The following is a 19,809-nucleotide window of genomic DNA, read 5'->3' as shown; positions in this document are numbered from 1 at the left end:
AAACAGTTCATTGCATTGATGATAATTAGAAATAGCTCCCCCACTCCATTTAGTCCAAAGGTTATTTATGCTTCCCTCTTTGTATAACAGCAAATTTAAGTTTACATAATAGAAAAAGAAAAAATGTTAAAATAAACCAGGAAAACAAAAGATGTACACCCAGCTTGTCACCAACTCCTTTCTGTTTTTTCCTTTTCCTCATTCAATTATGCCCCATTAACTCCTCTTATCCTTTCAAGCCTTCCACTATATGATCTGGAAGTATGTAGTTAGGACTCAATGGAACAAATAGAAGAAAGGGAAGATTATATCGTATCAATCATTTTTCTGACCAAGACAATAACAGGCTTCATCCTGCTTTATTGTATTTTTTTTACATAAAAATTTCAAGGACAAAAAGATAATAATGATTATTATTTAAATAATAAATCTAACTTCTTCAGGATTGAAGGTGGCTATGAAATCTGAAAAACTTTAAAGAACTAGAGTAGGAAAGACTCAGAAAGCACTGTTTTAGTAAGACTTTCTAACCACACAGTTTGATTCTATTCTAGTCTATTGTGTAAATACCAGACTGTCTATCCCTCCCTAGTGCAGGTATTTGTTCCTTTACTACAACTGTCTAGACACCCAAAAGTTTATTAAAAACATAGACAGGAAATTGTCTCTCCAATTTTAATGTGTCATTTGTCCTGTAATATTCTTATTTAACCCTTCCTCACTAGAAGAAGCATAAAATTCCAAATTAAATATATACATGAATCTTAAACACAACAAATTATAATGTATATCAAATAAGAATAGAGCTCTCAGACTGGATAAGTTAAGATTCTGTTTAACATTCCCTTTAAAATGTTAAGCAACTAGTTATTTCCGGAAAAATAAATACAAGCTTTGTCCCTAGAAAATTTTATAGAAAAAGGTATTATTCTAGAGTTTTGTTTTGTTTTGTTTTTTTATATATTTTATTGATTTTTCACAGAGAGGAAGGGAGAAGGATAGAGAGCTAGAAACATCGATGAGAGAGAGAGAGACATCGACCAGCTGCCTTCTGCACACCCCCCACCGGGGGATGTGCCCACAACCAATGTACACGCCTTTGACCGGAATCGAACCTGGGACCTTCCAGTCCACAGACCGACGCTCCATCCACTGAGCCAAACCGGTTTCGGCTATTCTAGAGTTTTTAAAATGCCTAAATGTCAGGAGGGAAATTTTTACAATAACAAAGATAAAAACAAAGGAGGGCCTATTATGCTTCCTACCCCACCCCACATACACCAATGAACAGAATACTTCTGGTGAATTTTAACGAACATTTTTGCCAATGTCTGATACACATATATATCAAAACAGGACAGATTTAGGAAGCATTCTATGTTCCTGACAAAGCAAAACACTTATAAAAGAGCCTCTGATGGGGTTTGACCATAATCCTATATAATAAAAGGGTAATATGCAAATTGACCCCAATGGTTGAATGACTGGTCGCTATGATGCACACTGACCACCAGGGGGCAGGTGCTCAATGCAGTACGCTCCCACAGGGGGAGCTCTGCTCAGTCACAAGCCGGGCTGATGGCTTTAAGCGCAGCAGTGGTGGTGGGAGCCTCTCCAGCCTCCTCGGCAGTTGGACATCCCCCGAGGGCTCCCGGGCTGCCAGAGGGATGGATGTCTAACTAGCAGGTGGACATCCCCTGAGGGGTCCCGGACTGCGAGAGGGTGCAGGCCATGCTGAGGGACCCCCCTGAGTGCATGAATTTTCGTGCACCAGGCCTCTAGTAAAAAATAAGGAGGTATTTTTGTTTCTTTGGCCTTCTATTTTTCCTCAGCTTTGCAAAGAAACATTAGCTAAACAAAAATATGTTTGTTAGAAGAGACTCTTCAATAATTAAACTGATAACAAGCCCTACACTATAAGCCAATATTTTTTTCATTTTTAAGTGGAAAATATAAAAAGACATGTATGTAAAAATAGAGGTTTACAGGAAAATGTATGTACCTGTAAAGACATTAGAAGTTAATTGATCTTCTTTTTATTTATTAAATGAATAGTAAGTCTACACAAATGCAAAACTCTTCCTATACAGGAAGAGGATTTTACAGAGGATTTCCTTCCAATGAAATTTAATATGTCTCCTATAATAAAACTAGTTGGCCAAATTAATAATGAGAAAGAATTCATAATCTCATAATATTTAGGTCTATAATAAAAAACAGCAATTAAAATTAGAATTCAATTTCAGAATTAAAAGTACTTTATATACATAACTGTTAAACTTTAAGAAGAACTCTTCAAGTCATATTGTTATTTCTACTTTCCAAATGGAGCATAAAGAAAGTGAGCAATTTACAGTGGTGAGTTGCGCAGCTGCTATTAATTCCTTTCACTCCTGTAAGTCCATGACTTTGCAATGTGATTTTTGCCATGCTTGCTATACCAAGAGATGGCATTTATTTGCTCACCAGTTAAATCTGGGCTGGCCTTGTAACTTATTTTGACAAACAGAATGCAGCAGAAGTGACCTAGTAGGACTTCTGAGGATAGGACTTCTCAGCATGCTCTTGAGATGTTGCTTGCACAGAGTGAACAAACTAGCTTTCTAGAGCATTAGAGATTTTGAGAGAGAAAGAGCCCAGCCTCAGGCCATGCCAGCTAGCATAAAGTGCCAGATATTACAGTGTGGCCATCTTAGATCATCCAACCCTAGAGGAGAACCAAATGTAAGTAACATCAAATAAGAGCAGAGGCACAACCACCAGCTCAGCCCAGACCAAACTGCTGACCCATGAAGTTAGCAACAAATAAAATAACTGTTATTTTAAGCCACTGAATTTAAACCTAGGAACTTGAGCCTAGACTCTCTCCACTAACTAAAGCTGCAATTTACTCTTTCGTTTAAAAACAAATACATTTTGTAGTCTAATTCAATTTTAAAGATATTATACAAGAGCAATCAAATTGAAAAATGATAGTTTACACTTTTGATGCATTACCTAAAAAAAGAAATACACCTTTATGTTGCCTTATAAGAAGGAAATAGATACATACATTGAACTCTCTAATTGTAATCAGTGGAAGCTGATAACATTTTATAGAAAAAGTACTTTCTCTTCATTCCCAAAGATACACAAGTATTCATTTCAAAACTAGTAACATTCATATATATTTTATCCACAAAAACTGAACTTAGCATGTAATCTAAAAGGAAATCTGAATGTCTGTGCAAAAAAAAATTAAGAAATTAATTTTTTTGAATCTAATAAAATGTCTGGCTTTAAACAACAAAACATTGCTACTATAATGTTTAATGAGTATACATTCATATTGAATGGAAACACTAAAGTAGCACCATTACAGAGCAAGAACCACAGCGCCTTTTCTATGTATTCTCTAAGGGTTGGCAAACATTTTCTATAAAGTGTTAGACAGTAAACATTTTAGGATTCACAGGTCATATGGTCTCTGTTTTAACTACTCAACTCTGACCATGGGTCAGCAATTTGGTCTTGTTACTACTCTGCCATTGTAGGATGAAAACAGCCATAAACCCTATGTAAAGAATAAGCAAGGCTCTGTTCCAATACAGTTTTATTTACAAAAACAGGCAATGGGCCATAGTTTGCCAACCCTTGTTTTAGGTGCTCAATTATCTTCAGCCAAAACACACCGTTTATTATCTGTGATCAAGCTAATCTGCTGCCCTAGTATGAGATGTATTAGAAAGTACTCTCACCCAGTCGGTGGTTGAGTGTCAATCCAGGAACCAAGAGGTCATTGGTTTGATTCCTGGTCGGGACACATGCCCAGGTTTCGGGCTCGATCCCCAGTAGGGGGCATGCAGGAGGCAGCCAATCAATGATGTTTCTCTCTCATTGATGTTTCTATCTCTCTCTCTCTCTCCCTTTCTCTCTCTAAAAAATCAATAAAGGAGATTTTAAAAAAAGAATTCACACCAAACAATTTGACATCTATATATTTTTTAAAAGTATTCTCTGTATTCATAGTCTACTATCTGCAAAATAACACTATGTATAGGTGATGGTAAAATTTATGTGTCAACTTGGCTTGGCTATGGTGCCCAGTTGTTTAGTCAAACAAGTTTAGATGTTGCTATGAAGGTATTTTGTAGATATGATTAACATCTAAAATCAGATGACTTTAAATAAAGGAGATTACCCCTGATAAAATGAATAGCCTCATCCAATCACTTGAAGACTTTAAGAGCAAAAACTGAAGTTTCCCAAAGAAGAAACGATTCTGCCTCGTGACTGTAACAATAATTTGCCTTACAAATGTCAGGTTTTCCAGACCCCACAATATGTAAGCCAATTCCTGTAAATATCTCTCTCAAAAGTGGAGATATATAGATCTATTAATATATACTTTAATGTAATATGCCCTTAAATTTAAAAAAGGATATACTCTTGATTTTTCATGCATCATCCAAAACTATGTGAGAAAGTTGCAGTAGACTGTATTATTATTTGATACTAGAGGCCTGGTGCACAACATTCGTGCACTGGAAGAGGGGGGTCACTCAGCCCGGCTGTGCCCCCTTGGGGAATGTCTGACTGCCGGCTTAGGCCCGTTCACAGGCAGGTGGACATCCCCCGAGGGGTCCTTAGTGCTGCCGCAGAGGCGCGAGAGGCTTCTGCAGCTGCCGCTTCACTCACCAGTCGTGAGCCAGGCTTCTGGCTAAGCGTCGCTCGCCCTGTGGGAGTGCACTGACCACCAGGGGGCAGCTCCTGTATTGAGCATCTGCCCCCTGGTGGTCAGTATGCATCATAGCGACTGGTCGTTCCGCCATTCAGTCAATTTGCATATTAGCCTTTTATTATATAGGATTATTCATTCCCTTGCTTCCTTGCAAGATGATGACTATATATCTAGATAGATAGATAGATAGATAGATAGATAGATAGATAGATAGACAGACAGATAGATAGATAGATACAGATATAGATATCCATATATAAACATGTGACTTGTGTAAGTATATTTCATAGGGAAAGAATGGACATCTCTATGTTACCAAATTTGGGATCACCCTTTTGATATGTTTTGGCCAACAGACTGTGAACAGATGTCCTATACATCACATCTAAGCAAAAATTTGAAGCAGCAATCTGAATTTGGGCCAATTTGAATTCTTGCTTCAGTACTTTGTCAAGAGACTGGCATACATCATATAAGGGCTGTTCCTTCAGCCTTGGTTCTGGAGGGGAGCCACAGGCTGTTTCTACAGAGCTGACCACAGTCTACAACAAAAAGCTAGTAGGAAATAAAACTTTGTTATTTTGAGAAGCCACTGAAATTTGGAGGCAATTACTACAACAAAACTGAACACTGCGGTTATTGGTACATTAACTGTGGAGGCTCTATTAGCACCCACCCTCTCCAAAAACAAAAACATTTTGTGATGTAAGATTTGAAACCAGGTGGCAGACAGCAAAGAAACCATTATTGGAGATCAGAAAATTGATAAACCACATAACATAGTAGTAAACAAAACTATTAGTCATGTGTAAAAAATTAGATAACTTGGAGAAAAGACTAGACTTATGACTGGTGTCTGAAGTAGGTGAGAGACAGTATTGTGGGGCTGAGCCCTGGCTTAACCCATGGGGTCGGAGCTAATTCTGGGTAGTTAAGTGTCAGAACTGAGTTAAATTGTAGGACACCCAGCTGATGCCCACAGAAAATTACTTGGTATGGAAAAACTCACACACACTTGGAGTACAAAAGTATTCGGTGAATAGTGAGCAAAGGAAACAAGTGTTTTCCTTTCACCCAGTAAGCACTTTCCGGTTAAACAAAATGACTTGGAGGGGAATTCCCCACAGGAAAAGACTAAGGATGTCGTCATACAGAGGCCCAATAACTCAAGATAACTGTATAGAAGACTAGAGAAAAATACACACCTCAAAGAATTGAGAATATAATTATTAGCAAGTGGATCTGACTCATATCAAATAGATAAAAAGACAACTTCCAAAACCACTCCTAGCCTAAGCTAAGGATCTGGTCTCTTCTTGATCATTCTTGGCCTGATTTCTACAGGCAAGAAGCAGGCTGGGAAAGCTGCTCAACCCTTACCTCATTCCCCAGCCAAGAAGGGCATATCCTCCAACACTCTATTCAACTATGGACCAAGATGATATATTAAAGGAAACATCCCATGGAGGATACAGCCAAGAGCCATGGACAACAATGGACTGGGGAGCTACACACAGGAGTAAAACCAGGGCCTCTTCAATGAACATCCCTCTGGTGCCAAGAAAAGGAGCCCTCATTACATTCACCCAGCAGGTTTTTAGAAGCACCAGGCACCTCCATTCTTCCCCTTTTTAACAGGCACATTTACTGTGGGTATCCTATCCCTGTTCCATTCCTGTAGGCTGTAGAGATGGAAGGTATAAGATAACTTGTCTTTGGATCAAGACAATCTACATGCATAAATGTAGAAATTCTAATGAGGTTCTAGACTTCAACCCTGTGATTGAAATTCTTGAGGTAGTTTCCGTGAGAAAAGGATAAATAAATTTTGTATACAGAAGGGGAAAAAGTCAATAATTGTGATCAAAATGTCAGATTGTGGTATATTATGTTATTTTTCACTATTTACCACCCCCATCCTTAGAAGAGGTTTACACAAACCTGGCCATCTATTCATTTAAAAGCCTAAGTGACCATCGCAACCGAACAGACGACTGAATAGGCTGCATAGGGCAACCAGGCCGACAGGGGGTTAGTGAGGGGCGACCAAACAACCAAGCAGCAGGCTGCGTGGGGCAACCAGGCCGGAAGGGGAGTTAGTGAGGGGCGACCAAAGGACCGAGCAGCAGGCTGCGTGGGGTGACCAGGCCGGCAGCGGGGGCAGTGAGGGGTGATCATGCCGACAGACAGAGGTGGTTATGGGTGATCAGGCTGGCAGGGAGGCAGTTAGGGATGATCAGGCAGGCAGGCAGGTGAGCGGTTAGGAGCCAACGGTCCAGGATTGTGAGAGGGATGTCCCACTGCTGGTTTAGGTGTGATCCCAGGCCTCTCTCCTTCCCTCTCTCTCTCTCCCCCCCTCCTTCTCTCTAAGCATGACCTCAGGTGAGGATTAAAATAATAACAGCAATAATAATTATAATAATAAAAAACACTTCATACAAACTTCACATAGTCCTCAACTATAATCAAAAAAGAGACTTTTATTACAATCTTCATTTTCCATATAAAAAGGAAGAAACCTAGAGAAGTTCAGTAACTTGCCAACATTAAGTAGTTACCAAGTGACCGAGTAAAATTCAAATTCAAGACTATCTAATTATTAACTTCAATTTTTTCTATATTATGATGTCAACAAAAGTACAGATTATTTAGTAACTAGAGGCCCAGTGCACAAAATTTGTGCACGGGGGTGGGGGGGGGGCAGGTCCCATCTGCCCAGCCTTCATCCTCTCCAATCCGGGATCCCCCTCACAATCCTGAACCGCTGGCTCCTAATCGCTCACCTGCCTGCCTGCCTGGTCACCCCTAACTGCCCCCACCACTGGCCTGGTTGCCCCCAACTACCCCCCTCTGCTGGCCTGGTTGCCCCTAACTGCCCTCCTCTGCCAGCCTGGTCGCCCCCAACTGCCCCCCTCTCCGGCCTAGTCACCCCTCACTGCCCCCCTACCAGCCTAATCACCCCCAACTGCCCCACCCACTAGCCTGGTTGCCTCTTATGCCCCCCCCCGCCAACCTGGTCAAATGCCCCCCCTGCTTGCCTGGTCGCCCCCAACTGCTCCCCCTGCAAGCCTGGTCACCCCTCACGGCCCCCCCCGCACCGGCCTGGTCACCCCACACAGCCTGCTGTTCAGTCGTTTGGTCGTCCCACACTAACTCCCCTGCCGGCCTGGATGCCCCACACAGCCTGCTGTTCAATCACTAGCTCCCTTGCTGGCCTGGTCACCCCCTACAGCCCCCCTGCTGGCCTGGTCGCCCCAACTGCCCCCCCCTGCCAGACTGGTCACCCCCCCCCCCCTGCTGGCCTGGTCGCCCCAACTGCCCCCCCTGCCAGACTGGTCACCTCCCCCTCCCCGCTGGCCTGGTCGCCCCACGCAGCCTGCTTTTACAGTCATTTGGTCGTCCTTCACTAACCCCCCTGCCGGCCTGGTCATCCCATGCAGCCTGTTTGTTCAGTTGTTTGGTCATCCCTCAGGCTGGCCCTGGGCAGCTGGGGGGCTGAGGGGACTGGGGGACTCTGGAGGCAGGTGCGCAGAAGAGTGGGCAGGCCTGGCCGTGCCGCATGCCTGCCGCCCCTGCGGGGCTGAGGGGACTGGGTGCCGCCATCTAGTGGCTGTGGGTGCTGCCATCTTTGAGGGTGTGTCAGTCAATTAGCATATTCCCTCCTTATTGGCTGTGGGTGCTGCCATCTTTGTGAGGGCGTGATGGTAAATTAGCATATTCCCTCTTTATTAGATAGGATTGTTCTATTAAAGTGATAACTTAATTTTATACTATTTATCAATTCTACAAGATAGTTGCAGGAAAAAGCTGACACCATGAACTTAGTTCTAAGTCTGAATCCTATTAAATGTATTATTCATAATGAATTTTTCTTTTATACTCTAAAATATTCTTGTTATTGTTGCAAACAAAAATGTAAAACAATGTATTTTTTATTTAAATTTTCTTAAATTTCAACTATAGTAATTGAGAATTTTAAAGATTCAAATAAGTGATGACTTAAATTTACCTTATCAATATGAAAAAGATTTCCCAAGCAAGTTAATAATGCATTATATGGTGGGTGATGCATTTTAGACTAAGAGAAAAAACATTTAAAATAGTTTATAAACCATTTAATAGCTTTTACACTGCTCATGTGAACTACAAAGAGGGGTTATTTTTAATTACATAATAAATATTAATAGTAGAAAAATTAGACAAAACTGATTCATATTTTAAAAAAAAAAAAAAGACAACCTAGCAAAACTACCAGTAAGAGTTAACAATAGCCCAGCTGGCAAGGCTCAGTGGTTGAGCGTCGACCTATCAACTAGGAGGTCACGGATTCGATTCCTGATCAAGGCATATGCCTGGATTGTGGGCTCGATCCCCAGTGCAGGGCGTGCAAGAGGCAGCTGATCAATGATTCTCTCTCATCACTGATGTCCCATCTCTCTCTCCCTCTCCCTTCGTCTCTGAAATCAATAAAAATATTCTTTTAAAAAGAGTTAATAACTTTTTATTTTGTTATGCGCCTTTTCAGATTTCTTTTCAATAACTAAATACACATTTACTTCATATCAACATAACATACTCCATACATACTGTATTTCATTTAAACGATTATGCTTAATATGAGTTCAACAGAACTGATTATGAATGAATATTCTCAACTTGCAGAATTCCAAAGCTGATTAAAATAATCTTCCCGGCTCCCTCTGCTGGCAACCAAGAGAAGCTTTTTCAAAAGTCAATTTGGTTTGGAAAAAATCAAATTCAGGGAAAGCACTAATTTATCATTAAAAACATCTTTAAGAACCTGTCTGAATGTACAATTTGGTCAGAAAGTTTACAGTGGAAAGTTTTTTAGTGAGTTCCTATTAGCCAGCAAGGAATTTGCATGAGAAAACCTGGATTGAATTCCCAGCTTGATCTTATATTTGCTAAGGACCTTGGTCAAATTACTTAATCCTTCTGAGCTTCAGTTTTCATATCTGCAAAATAAAGCTAATATCAACTATCTCATGAATTATAAGAATTAGAGTTAATATACTTATACTTAAGTATGCTCCAAAGTATTGATACAGAGTAAGTGCAAAATAAATGGCAATTAACTATTACTGCTATTACTACCATACCCCTATCAAGATGATGAGTTGTGGTTAGATAGCATAACTACTAGAGAATTATAATACATTATCACCGATAAGGGTTTAATCTCCAACATTTATAGGGAACTCATACAACTTAACAAAAGAAAGATAAACAACCCAATCAAAAAATGGGCAACAGACCTAAATAGATACTTTTCAAAAGAAGACATAAGGAAGGCCAAGAGACATATGAAAACACTAGAGGCCCGGTGCACGAAATTCGTGCACTGGGGAGGGTGTGCCTCAGCCCAGCTTGCACCCTCTCTAATATGGGACCCCTCGGGGGATGTCCAACTGCAGGTTTAGGCCCGATCCCTGTGGAATCGGGCCTAAACCTGCAGTTGGACATCCCGCTCACAGTCCGGGACTGCTGGCTCCTAACCGCTCACCTACCTGCCTGATTGCCCCCTAACTGCTTCCTTGCTGGCCTGATTGCCCCCTAACTGCTCCTCTGCGGGCCTGATTGCCCCCAAATACCCTCCCCTGCTGGCCTGATCACCCCCAAGGCTTTTATTAGTATAGATATGACCCTGCACAGAAAATTTTACTAACCCTGCTTTACAATAAGGGCTTGACGATTGAATCATTAGGACCAGACACCAAGATTTCCTTTCTTTGAATAGTGGAGGGAACAATTATCTTGTCTTTAAGTTGCCCGGAAATTAAAATGAGATAATGACTTAGAAAAGTATAAAAGCACCATATAAAGACAACTGTCTTTTTAATGAAGTGGCAAAATGAAAAACACTTTTTATTCTCCCCTTCCTTCCTTTACAGCTTTTAGTTAAACTTTGAAATTTATAAAAATTTCACTCCAATTTTCATTTCTTTACATTCAACATTATTTTGTATTGGTTTCAGGTTTTATATTAGTTACAGAATAGTGGTTAGACAATCATATACTTTACAAAGTGTTCCCTGATATTTCTAGTACCCACCTGACATCATACCATCATTACAACACTATTGACTATATTCCCTATTTAAGTGACAATGGGTTTACAGGTTCCTTTCAGTCTTTCTTTTGTGTTGCTCGTCCTTCCTTTTCTTTCTCACTTCTTCCCTCATTTTCTTTATATAGTATCTCAATTGGCCATCCAAGCTCAGTGAAGGCACTGGGACACGCTTCATCCATTTTACAGACCAGGAAACTGAGGCCAATTCCAGTTGGCTGTGGAACTTGACTCAGCACACAGGAAGCCCTCAGAGCCATGCCCTTTGCGCTTCCTAAGGGGCAGCGGCCCAGCAAACAGAACAAACCTTCCAGTTAGGCTTCCGAGCCTCTTTCTCAAGCACCTCTTCATTGAGGATGCTCCACATTCTTTCCTCTCCCCCCATTCTTTACTGCCCCCCCCTTCTCCGAAGCAGGTGGAAGGCTTCCCACTCACTGCCTAGGCATGCTCTGCCATGGGGCAGGGTGTAGTGAGCTTGCTTTTGGGTGAAGGCAGGAGCAGGAGTCACTGCCTCTGAAGTGTGAAGGCTGTCTGAGCGTGGCCTGTTAGCACTGGGAGCTTCTCTGAATCACGTCAGTCAGTCCAGTACCCTGCAGTGCAGCACCCCTCCACTGAGGTGGCACCACCCCTCAACCCCCGCCTCAGGGGTGAGGGTCCTTGCCCCTCTGCCAGGAGTCCTTCCATGCCCCTTGATCCCTGGCTGGGCCCACCCACGTCTTGGGGGCACTGCAGAACCTCTGTCTCTCTGCAGATGAGGCAGATCCCTGCCCTAGGTCTCTGCAAAGCTATGAATCTGTGGCCAGAGGCCTGGTCTGGGTCTCAGCAACCACATTACTGCAATGTTCCCAGGGACCCTGGGAACAGCTGGGTGAGTCCCGCCTCCCCTCCCCGGGGTGCCGATCTCCCCAGGGACTCCTGAGAGAGGCTGGATGGGCCCGGCCACGCCCCCGCAGGTTGCCTATATCCCCAGGGACACCCGGGAGCTGCTGGATGGGCCGGCTAGGCCCCCAGGGTTGCCGATCTCCCGGCCACGCCCCCCTAGGTTGCTGATCTCCCCAGGGACCTCTCCCCGCACCCCTGAGAGGCTGGATGGGCCCGGCCACTACCCCCCAGGGTGCCTATCGCCCCAGGGACCCCGGGGAGTGGCTGGATGGGCCCGGCCACGCCCCAGGGACCCCCGGGAGCAGCTGGATGGGCCTGGCCACGACCCCCCGGGTTGCCGATCGCCCCAGGGACCCCCGGGAGCAGCTGGATGGGCCCGGCCCCACCCCCCCGGGATGCCAATCGCCCCAGGGACCCCCGGGAACAGCTGGATGGGCCCGGCCACGCCCCCCAGGTTGCCGATCTCCTCAGGGACCCCCAGAACTAAGAGTACTGGGCGCCGCCATCTTGATCTTCTCAACGGCCAGATAGGCCACCTGGAGTCCCGCCCCCCAGCCTCCTGCCGGCCCAATCGTGGGCGTAGCGGAGGTGCGGTCAATTTGCATGTTTCTCTATTATAAGGTAGGATGCTCAAAGTCACTAATCATCTGAGGGATGCAAATCAAAACGACAATGAGATACCATCTTACACATGTCAGAATGGCTATCATCAACAAATGACAAGTGCTGGCAAGGATGTGGAGAAAAAGGAACCCTCGTGCACTGCTGGTGGGAATGCAGACTGGTGCAGCCACTGTGGAGAACAGTATGGAGTTTCCTCAAAAAGTTAAAAATGGAACTCCCATTTGACCCAGTGATCCCACTTCTAGGAATATATCCCAAGAAACCAGAATCACCAATCAGAAAGGATATATGCACCCTATGTTCATAGCAGCACAATTTACCATAGCTAAGATTTGGAAACAGCCTAAGTGCCCATCAGCAGATGAGTGGATTAAAAACTGTGGTACATCTACACAATGGAATACTATACTGTAAAAAAGAAGGAATTCTTACCATTTACAACAGCATGGATGGAACTAGACAGCATTATGCTAAGCGAAATAAGCCAGTCAGAGAAAGACAAATATCACATGAACTCACTCATTTGTGGAATATAATGAACAACATAAACTGATGAACAAAAACAGATCCAGAGTCAGAGAAGCATCAATCAGACCATCAAACTTCAGAGGGAAGGTATGGGAAGGTGGGGGGAAGAGGGAGAGATCAACCAAAGGACTTGTATGCATACATATAAGCCTAACCAATGGACACAGACACCAGGGAGGTGAGGGCATGAGTGGGGGGTGGAGACAATGGAGGGATAAGGACACATATGTAATACCTTAATCAATAAAGAAAAATAAATAAAAAAGGATTATAATACAGCTATCAAATTCAAATAGATTAACTTTTAAAATATAAACTTACTGTACTTATACTCTTTTAATAACTTCCTAATGCTCTCAAGATCAAAATCTTTAATATGACTTCTAAGATCCTTCACAGTCCGGCCCCTATTGACCTCAGAAGTGTAGTCTTGAAGTCAGATACCCTCCCTCAAACCCTCCAAACTTTTTTCATAGTGAAGTTCTTCAAAAGTACCAAGTTCCCTCACAGTGTGCCTGGGGAACACCATTCCTCTTTTATGCTACTTAACAAATAGGTCCATTTTAAATATTTCAACTCAACTTTTTCAGGAAAACTTTCTCTGATTTCCCAGACCAAGTCAGTCCTTCTCCACAACATATTCTGGTATACCTCTCCTTCACACAGCTATTACATAGACGTGTAGCTTTAGTTTTAAATGTGTTAGCATGGTAATACTGTCTCCCCCACTTGGCTGTCTACAAATTCCTCAAGAGCAGAGAGTACACTGGATCCTCACAATCCAGCCACTTGTCTGCACGGAGTAGGTACTTAAGTATCTGGAGAGTGACTGAACAAATAGAAATTAACAAATACTGAAATTGAATTATTATTTCTAAACATGACTACTTCAATTAAAGGTGGCCATATAAGTGTAAAATAGCATTACAAATATTTTGCTTTGTATTGTTTCTCAGGCCAGCTGGTGTTCATAAAGTCTGGTTAAAAATCACAGAAACATCTTTAACACATGAACTCACTGAAAAAGTTGTTCCCTTCAAAAAACACCTTTAAGAAGATAGAAACCTAAATATGATAGTCATTTACACACTCCTGATTTAAATTTTAATGTTTGTGTGGTTTGTTTTTGTAACAAATATTCAACTAAAAATTTGTCTAAAAGTGAGTGTTTCATACTATTGTACAGAGATTTACATTTCCAGGATCAGTGGTAAATAAACTAGTAGAGCTAAAAGATGTGCTTTGTGGTTTCTTGGAAAGTATGCAATAGCACTATTTAAAACCAAAGCATTTTAAAGCTATGATTGCTTAAAGCAGGGGTCCTCAAACTTTTTAAACAGAGGGCCAGTTCACTGTCCCTCTGACCGTTGGAGGGCCGGACTATAGTTTAAAAAAACTTATGAACAAATTCATATGCATAGTGCACATATATTATTTTGAAGTAAAAAAACAAAACGGCAAAAACACTCGCATGTGGCCCGCGGGCAGTAGTTTGAGGACGCCTGGCTTAAAGAGTATGAACTTAAAGAGTTCATGTTTTTTACATAGTATTTCCAAGTACCACATATAGTATATTCTGGCCCCAATGACATATCCTCTATTCATTTACAAAACCAAAAAAGCAACAAGATTTACAATATCTCTGAGTCAAATCTTTATTTGATAGGGTATTTAATAGATTTTTATCTTTATTTGATAGATTTTTAGCAAATCCTATGACTCTAAAACAGTAACTCGTTTTTCCCAAAAGCTGCAGTATACTGTATAAAAAAACCTAAAAATTAATTTCTTCCTTTGTTAAAGGAAATTAAAATTTAAAATACATTGCATATAGAATAGAAACAAGCCCTTGAGGGATCATCCAGTCCAGGAATGGTAAATATTTAACATTCTATGTGGTCACTTCCATAGTGAATATGGATAAATTAATCTTAGCACTCTCCTTTTGATCAAGAAAAATGTACACAGACCTCCTGGTCCCTGAGGATAAGGTAGCAGTCAATAATGCAACAAAAGCAAGGTCATCTTAATTGCCACAAGGAAGATTTGCTGCTAATGGTTGTGCAAGCTGGTATCGAACAAATGATAAACATCCCTTCTCCCTGTTTGAAAAGAAAAACCTTCAACTTTTACCATGTCCTTCCAAATTTAAGGAGAACCTCTTGTGATAGATCTATTAAATTCGACCACATTCATGAGGTGGATGGGCTGTGATCTGACTAAACATTATCATTTAATCAAGAAATAGGAACCAAGAGTGGGGAAACAACTGAAATACCTATGAATGTACCTGAACAAGAGCAGAGGTGCATCTCAGGAATTCGGACACTGACCATGCAGGAACAGTCCAAGGAAGATAATCGGGGCACCAAGTCATCAAAACACTATGGCTTTAATTTTATATATCTACTAGAGGCCCGGTGCACGAAATTCGTGCACGGAGGGGGGTTGTCCCTCAGCCCACCCTGTACCCTCTCCAATCTGGGACCCCTCGAGGGATGTCCGACTGCCCGTTTAGGCCCAATCCACTGGGATCGGGCCTAAACGGGCAGTCAGACATCCCTCTCACAATCCAGGACTGCTGGCTCCCAACTGCTTGCCTGCCTGCCTTCCTGATTGCCCCTAACCGCTTCTGCCTGCCAGCCTGATCACCCCCTAACCACTCCACTGCCAGCCTGTTTGCCCCCAACTTCCCTCCTCTGCTGGCCTGGTCACCCCTAACAGCCCTTTCCTGCAGGGTTGATCACCTCCAACTGCCCTCCCTTGCAGGCCTGGTCCCTCTCAACTGCCCTCCCTTGCAGGCCGGGTGCCTCCCAACTGCCCTCTCCTGCAGGCCATCTTGTAGTGGCCATCTTGTGTCCACATGGGGGCAGGATCTTTGACCACATGGGGCAGCTATATTGTGTGTTGCAGTGATGATCAATCTGCAGATTACTCTTTTATTAGATAGGATAGAGGCCTGGTACAGGGGTGGGAGCCAGCTGGTTTGCCCTGAAGGGCGTCCCGGATCAGGTGGGGGTTCCCTTGGGGCGTGGGGCGGCCTGAGCGAGGGGCCTGTGGTGGTTTTCAGGCCAGCCACGCCCCCTGGCAACACAAGAGGAGGCCCTGGTATCTGGAATTTATTTTCCTTCTACAATTGAAACTTTGTAGCCTGGAGTGGAGCCAAGCCTGGGGCTCCCTCCGAGGCCGGCAGCCATTTGTGTTGGGGTTATAATTGAAACTCTGTTGCCTTAAGCGGGTGGGCCCGGCCAGGGTGTGCGGAAAGCTTTGCTTTCCCTGTTGCCAGAGGCAACCCTGGCCTGCTCTCTCAAGCTCCATTCTGCCGCCATTTGTTTGAATTTGTTTACCTTCTATAATTGAAACTTTGTAGCTTGAGTGGAGGCTTAGGCCTGGCCAGGGCAGGCGGAAAGCTTGGCTTCCTCTGTTACCTAGGAAACCTTGCTCTCTGTGGCTGTAGCCATCTTGGTTTGGGTTAATTTGCATACTCGCTCTGATTGGATGGTGGGCGTGGCTTGTGGGCGTGTCAGAGGTATGGTCAATTTGAATATTTGTCTATTATTACATAGGCCTAGAGGCATGGTGCATGATGTTCGTGCACTCGGGGGGGAGGGGTCCCTCAGCCCAGACTGCACCCTCTCGCAGTCCAGGAGCCATCAGTCGGACATCTTTAGCACTGCTGTGGAGGGACCCCACCCATGCACGAATTTGTGCACCAGGCCTCTAGTCTATAATAATACAAGTGTAACATGCTAATAATACCGGATGTCCTTCAAGACATCCTTCCGGACTAAACCGGGGCTGCAGCCTCCATGGCTGTGAGGGAGAGATCCAGGCAGTGGTCCGCGGCTGCTAAGGCCTACTCTTGTATGAACTTTGTGCATCAGGCCTCTGGTAATAAATAAAAAGCAAAGGATAAAATATCCTCTGTGAGGATTAACAACAACAAAAATTTAAAACCACCAAATATACATAAGGTATTGATGTGGGGTGTTTTTTTTTGTGTGTGTGTTGTGTGTGTGTGTGTGTTTTTCCAGCTTTGACCTTTATTCAAGAGACCAGATAGGTTGCCCATGATCCAGCTGACAGCCCTGAGGCCAAGTAAGGCTGGAGACCCACAATCTGGCCCTGCTTTGCCCTGAGCTGCAGCCTCAGCCCCAGGATCCTGCTTGCAGCCACTGAGGCACATGCAGAGGAAGCCCTGGGGGAATGGACACTGCTATTGATTCATTAAAAAAAAGAAAAATACACCAAGGCTCCATGTTCCCTGTGACAAACAGGCCTAGGCCAGCGTGACCCCCATGGCTGTGTGATTTCTGTACAATCCATCATCTAGGGCAGAGGGTGGGCACGCAGAGGCTTTTTGGCTTTGGTGGAGTTATAGGGTGGGGTCATGGGCCAGCCACCAGGGTTCAGGCCACCGAACTGCCCATATTTCCCCTTGTTCTTTTTTTTTTTTTTAATATATTTTATTGATTTTTTACAGAGAGGAAGAGAGAGGGATAGAGAGTTAGAAACATCGATGAGAGAGAAACATCGATCAGCTGCCTCTTGCACACCCCCTACTGGGGATGTGCCCACAACCAAGGTACATGCCCTTGACCGGAATCGAACCTGGGACCCTTGAGTCCGCAGGCTGACGCTCTATCCACTGAGCCAAACCGGTTTCGGCTTCCCCTTGTTCTTGTCTGCAGGCTTGAGGATCTGAAAGGAGTACATGAGTATCTCGTCCACACTCACGATGCCTGCATTGTCAAACTCGCCACAGTAGTTGGGAGCCGAGAAGAGTGTCACCAGCTGCTGCTTGGCAAAGAACTCATAGCCATCTTCTACCACCTGGTGTGCCTGGCAGATGAGGCCCAAGTCATGCTTGTGCAGGAACTTAGCCACCACCTCAGCCCCTAAGGTAAAGGGGATACCACGGTTGTTTTGCCGCAGCCCTGCGTGTCGTCAGGCACATCTGCGGGCCGCGTGGGATGAGCTAAATCTGCTCCATGGACTGTAGGTCTGGACAGAGATCTTCTTGTCCATGATGGCTGCTATGGGCAGACAGCTGAAGCAGTTGGTGAACGTTTCCACAGTTTAATGTTGTAGCGTCTCTTGCACTCATAATAAAAGCCATAGATGTGGTTGATGCTGGCACACTCGCAGTTTCCACGTAGCAGAAAGTTCTCGTGGTACTGGATCTTATAGGCCAGCAGCAGGCAGATGGTCTCCAGCGACTGCTTGCCCCGGTCTACATAGTCCCCCAGGAAGACGTAGTTGCTCTCTGGAGGGAAGCCCCTGTATTTCAACAGCCACAGGTCATAGTACTGGCCATGGATGTCATTACAGATCTTGAGGGGTGCCTGCAGCTCCAGAAGAATGGGCTGGTTCAATAAAATCTCCCGGGATTTAAGGCACAGACCACAGATCTCATTCTCTGTCATCTGTACATTCTTTCCAGGCTTTGAGCCCTGCACTACCAACAGGTGCCTGATGATAGAGTCCATGTTGAGCTTCGAGCTGTCTGACATGGCGGCTCTGCCGCTCTGGCCCAGCAGCTTTGGTCGATCCTGCCTCCTGCCCTCCGCTGCCTCCTTCGGGCCTGGTGCTTCTGGTATTGATGTTTAAAATTGTCCAACTGTCCTAGAACTTCTACTTGATACAGACAGTTATCTCAGATTATAGTTTTCAAATCATTTTCATTTCAACATTTTCCTTCAAAGAAGTCATTACTTTACTTTTTTGTTAAATGTATTTTTATTGGTTACAGAGAGGGAAAGATAGAAACATCAATGATGAGAGTGAATCATTGATCAGCTGTCTCCTGAATACGTCTCCTGAATACCCATACTGGGGATGGAGCCTGCAACTCGGGCATGTGCCCTGACCTGGAATCCAACCACAACCTCCTGGTTCATGGGTTGAAGCTCAATCACTGAGCCAAGCAGGTGGGGCAGAAGTCATTACTTTTCTTTGAAAAGAACAAAGAGGAGCTGCTCTATTGAGGGTAGGGTCCCTTCAGACAGAAGTTATCAAGCAAAATGACCTGGCGAGTGTGTTTATTCAAAATGCAAATTGACATCACTCTCAATCTTCTAAATCCAACTCTTAAAGTATGGTCCAGGAATGTTGGAGAACCCCCTATTTCTGTAGCCCTTACACTTAGGAAATTATTTTTAAGAGTTTGGTGAAGCATTTGGTGTATATTTTTCCAATTAAAAAAAATTCTCCACTGTTCTGGCAGGGTGAGTCAATTGGTTGGAGCGTCATCCCATGCACCAAAATGTTGCAGGATTGATTCCCAGTCAGGGGACCTAGTAGGGAATGTACCAGAGGCAACCAATCAATGTTGCTCTCTCACATGGAAATTTCTCTCTCTCGCTCTCAAATCAATAAGAACATATCATCGATAAGGATAAATTTTATAAAACATTCCACTAATGAAGTAGCATTATACTAATAAACTGTCCTCCGACTTGCTTTTTCACATCACAAATATTTCTTGAACATAAACTTAAATCTTGACATGTCACATGTATGTAAATATGAAAAATTTTCACATTCTAAATGATAATTTCTAAAAATTTATGATTTTATATAATCAGAGAAAACAGATTTTTAAGGGATAAATAACAAATATTTTAGTTTTGACATTTTTGTCATTTTGAGTACTCTGATTTTAGAATTAAATGTTGGGGATAATAATATGAATATTGCACTCATAGATACTTTTATGAGAAACACCCTTGGTTTGGGGTTTGGAAATTAATTGCCAGACTTATAAACTGGTTAATTAAATTACCTTCATGTTTTAAAAATATTTAATGATTATTAAAAATAATTTTGAATGTTTCGCATTATATTTTATATCAGTCAAGTAGCTGTATATGAAGAATAAATTAAATTTGGCATGGAGTAATAAGTAGTTTCAATATTAATAATATGCTTGAACTATTGTATTTTTATAGTCAACTACTATAAAAAT

At 43.2% G+C, this 19,809-nt stretch overlaps 1 protein-coding gene and 1 pseudogene across 1 annotated transcript in view; both read right to left on the bottom strand.

The window, feature by feature from the left end:
- UACA (uveal autoantigen with coiled-coil domains and ankyrin repeats) overlaps nucleotides 1-19,809 on the bottom strand; it is a 118,440-nt gene that overhangs the window by 61,492 nt on the left and 37,139 nt on the right. The window lies entirely within an intron of this gene.
- Nucleotides 17,328-18,504, bottom strand: LOC129151209 (serine/threonine-protein phosphatase PP1-alpha catalytic subunit-like; annotated as a pseudogene).

Source organism: Eptesicus fuscus, chromosome 2, assembly GCF_027574615.1.
Source record: "Eptesicus fuscus isolate TK198812 chromosome 2, DD_ASM_mEF_20220401, whole genome shotgun sequence".
Lineage (NCBI taxonomy): Eukaryota > Metazoa > Chordata > Mammalia > Chiroptera > Vespertilionidae > Eptesicus > Eptesicus fuscus.
Note: the sequence above shows the minus strand (reverse complement) of the source record. Positions and strands in the feature narration are given on the sequence as shown.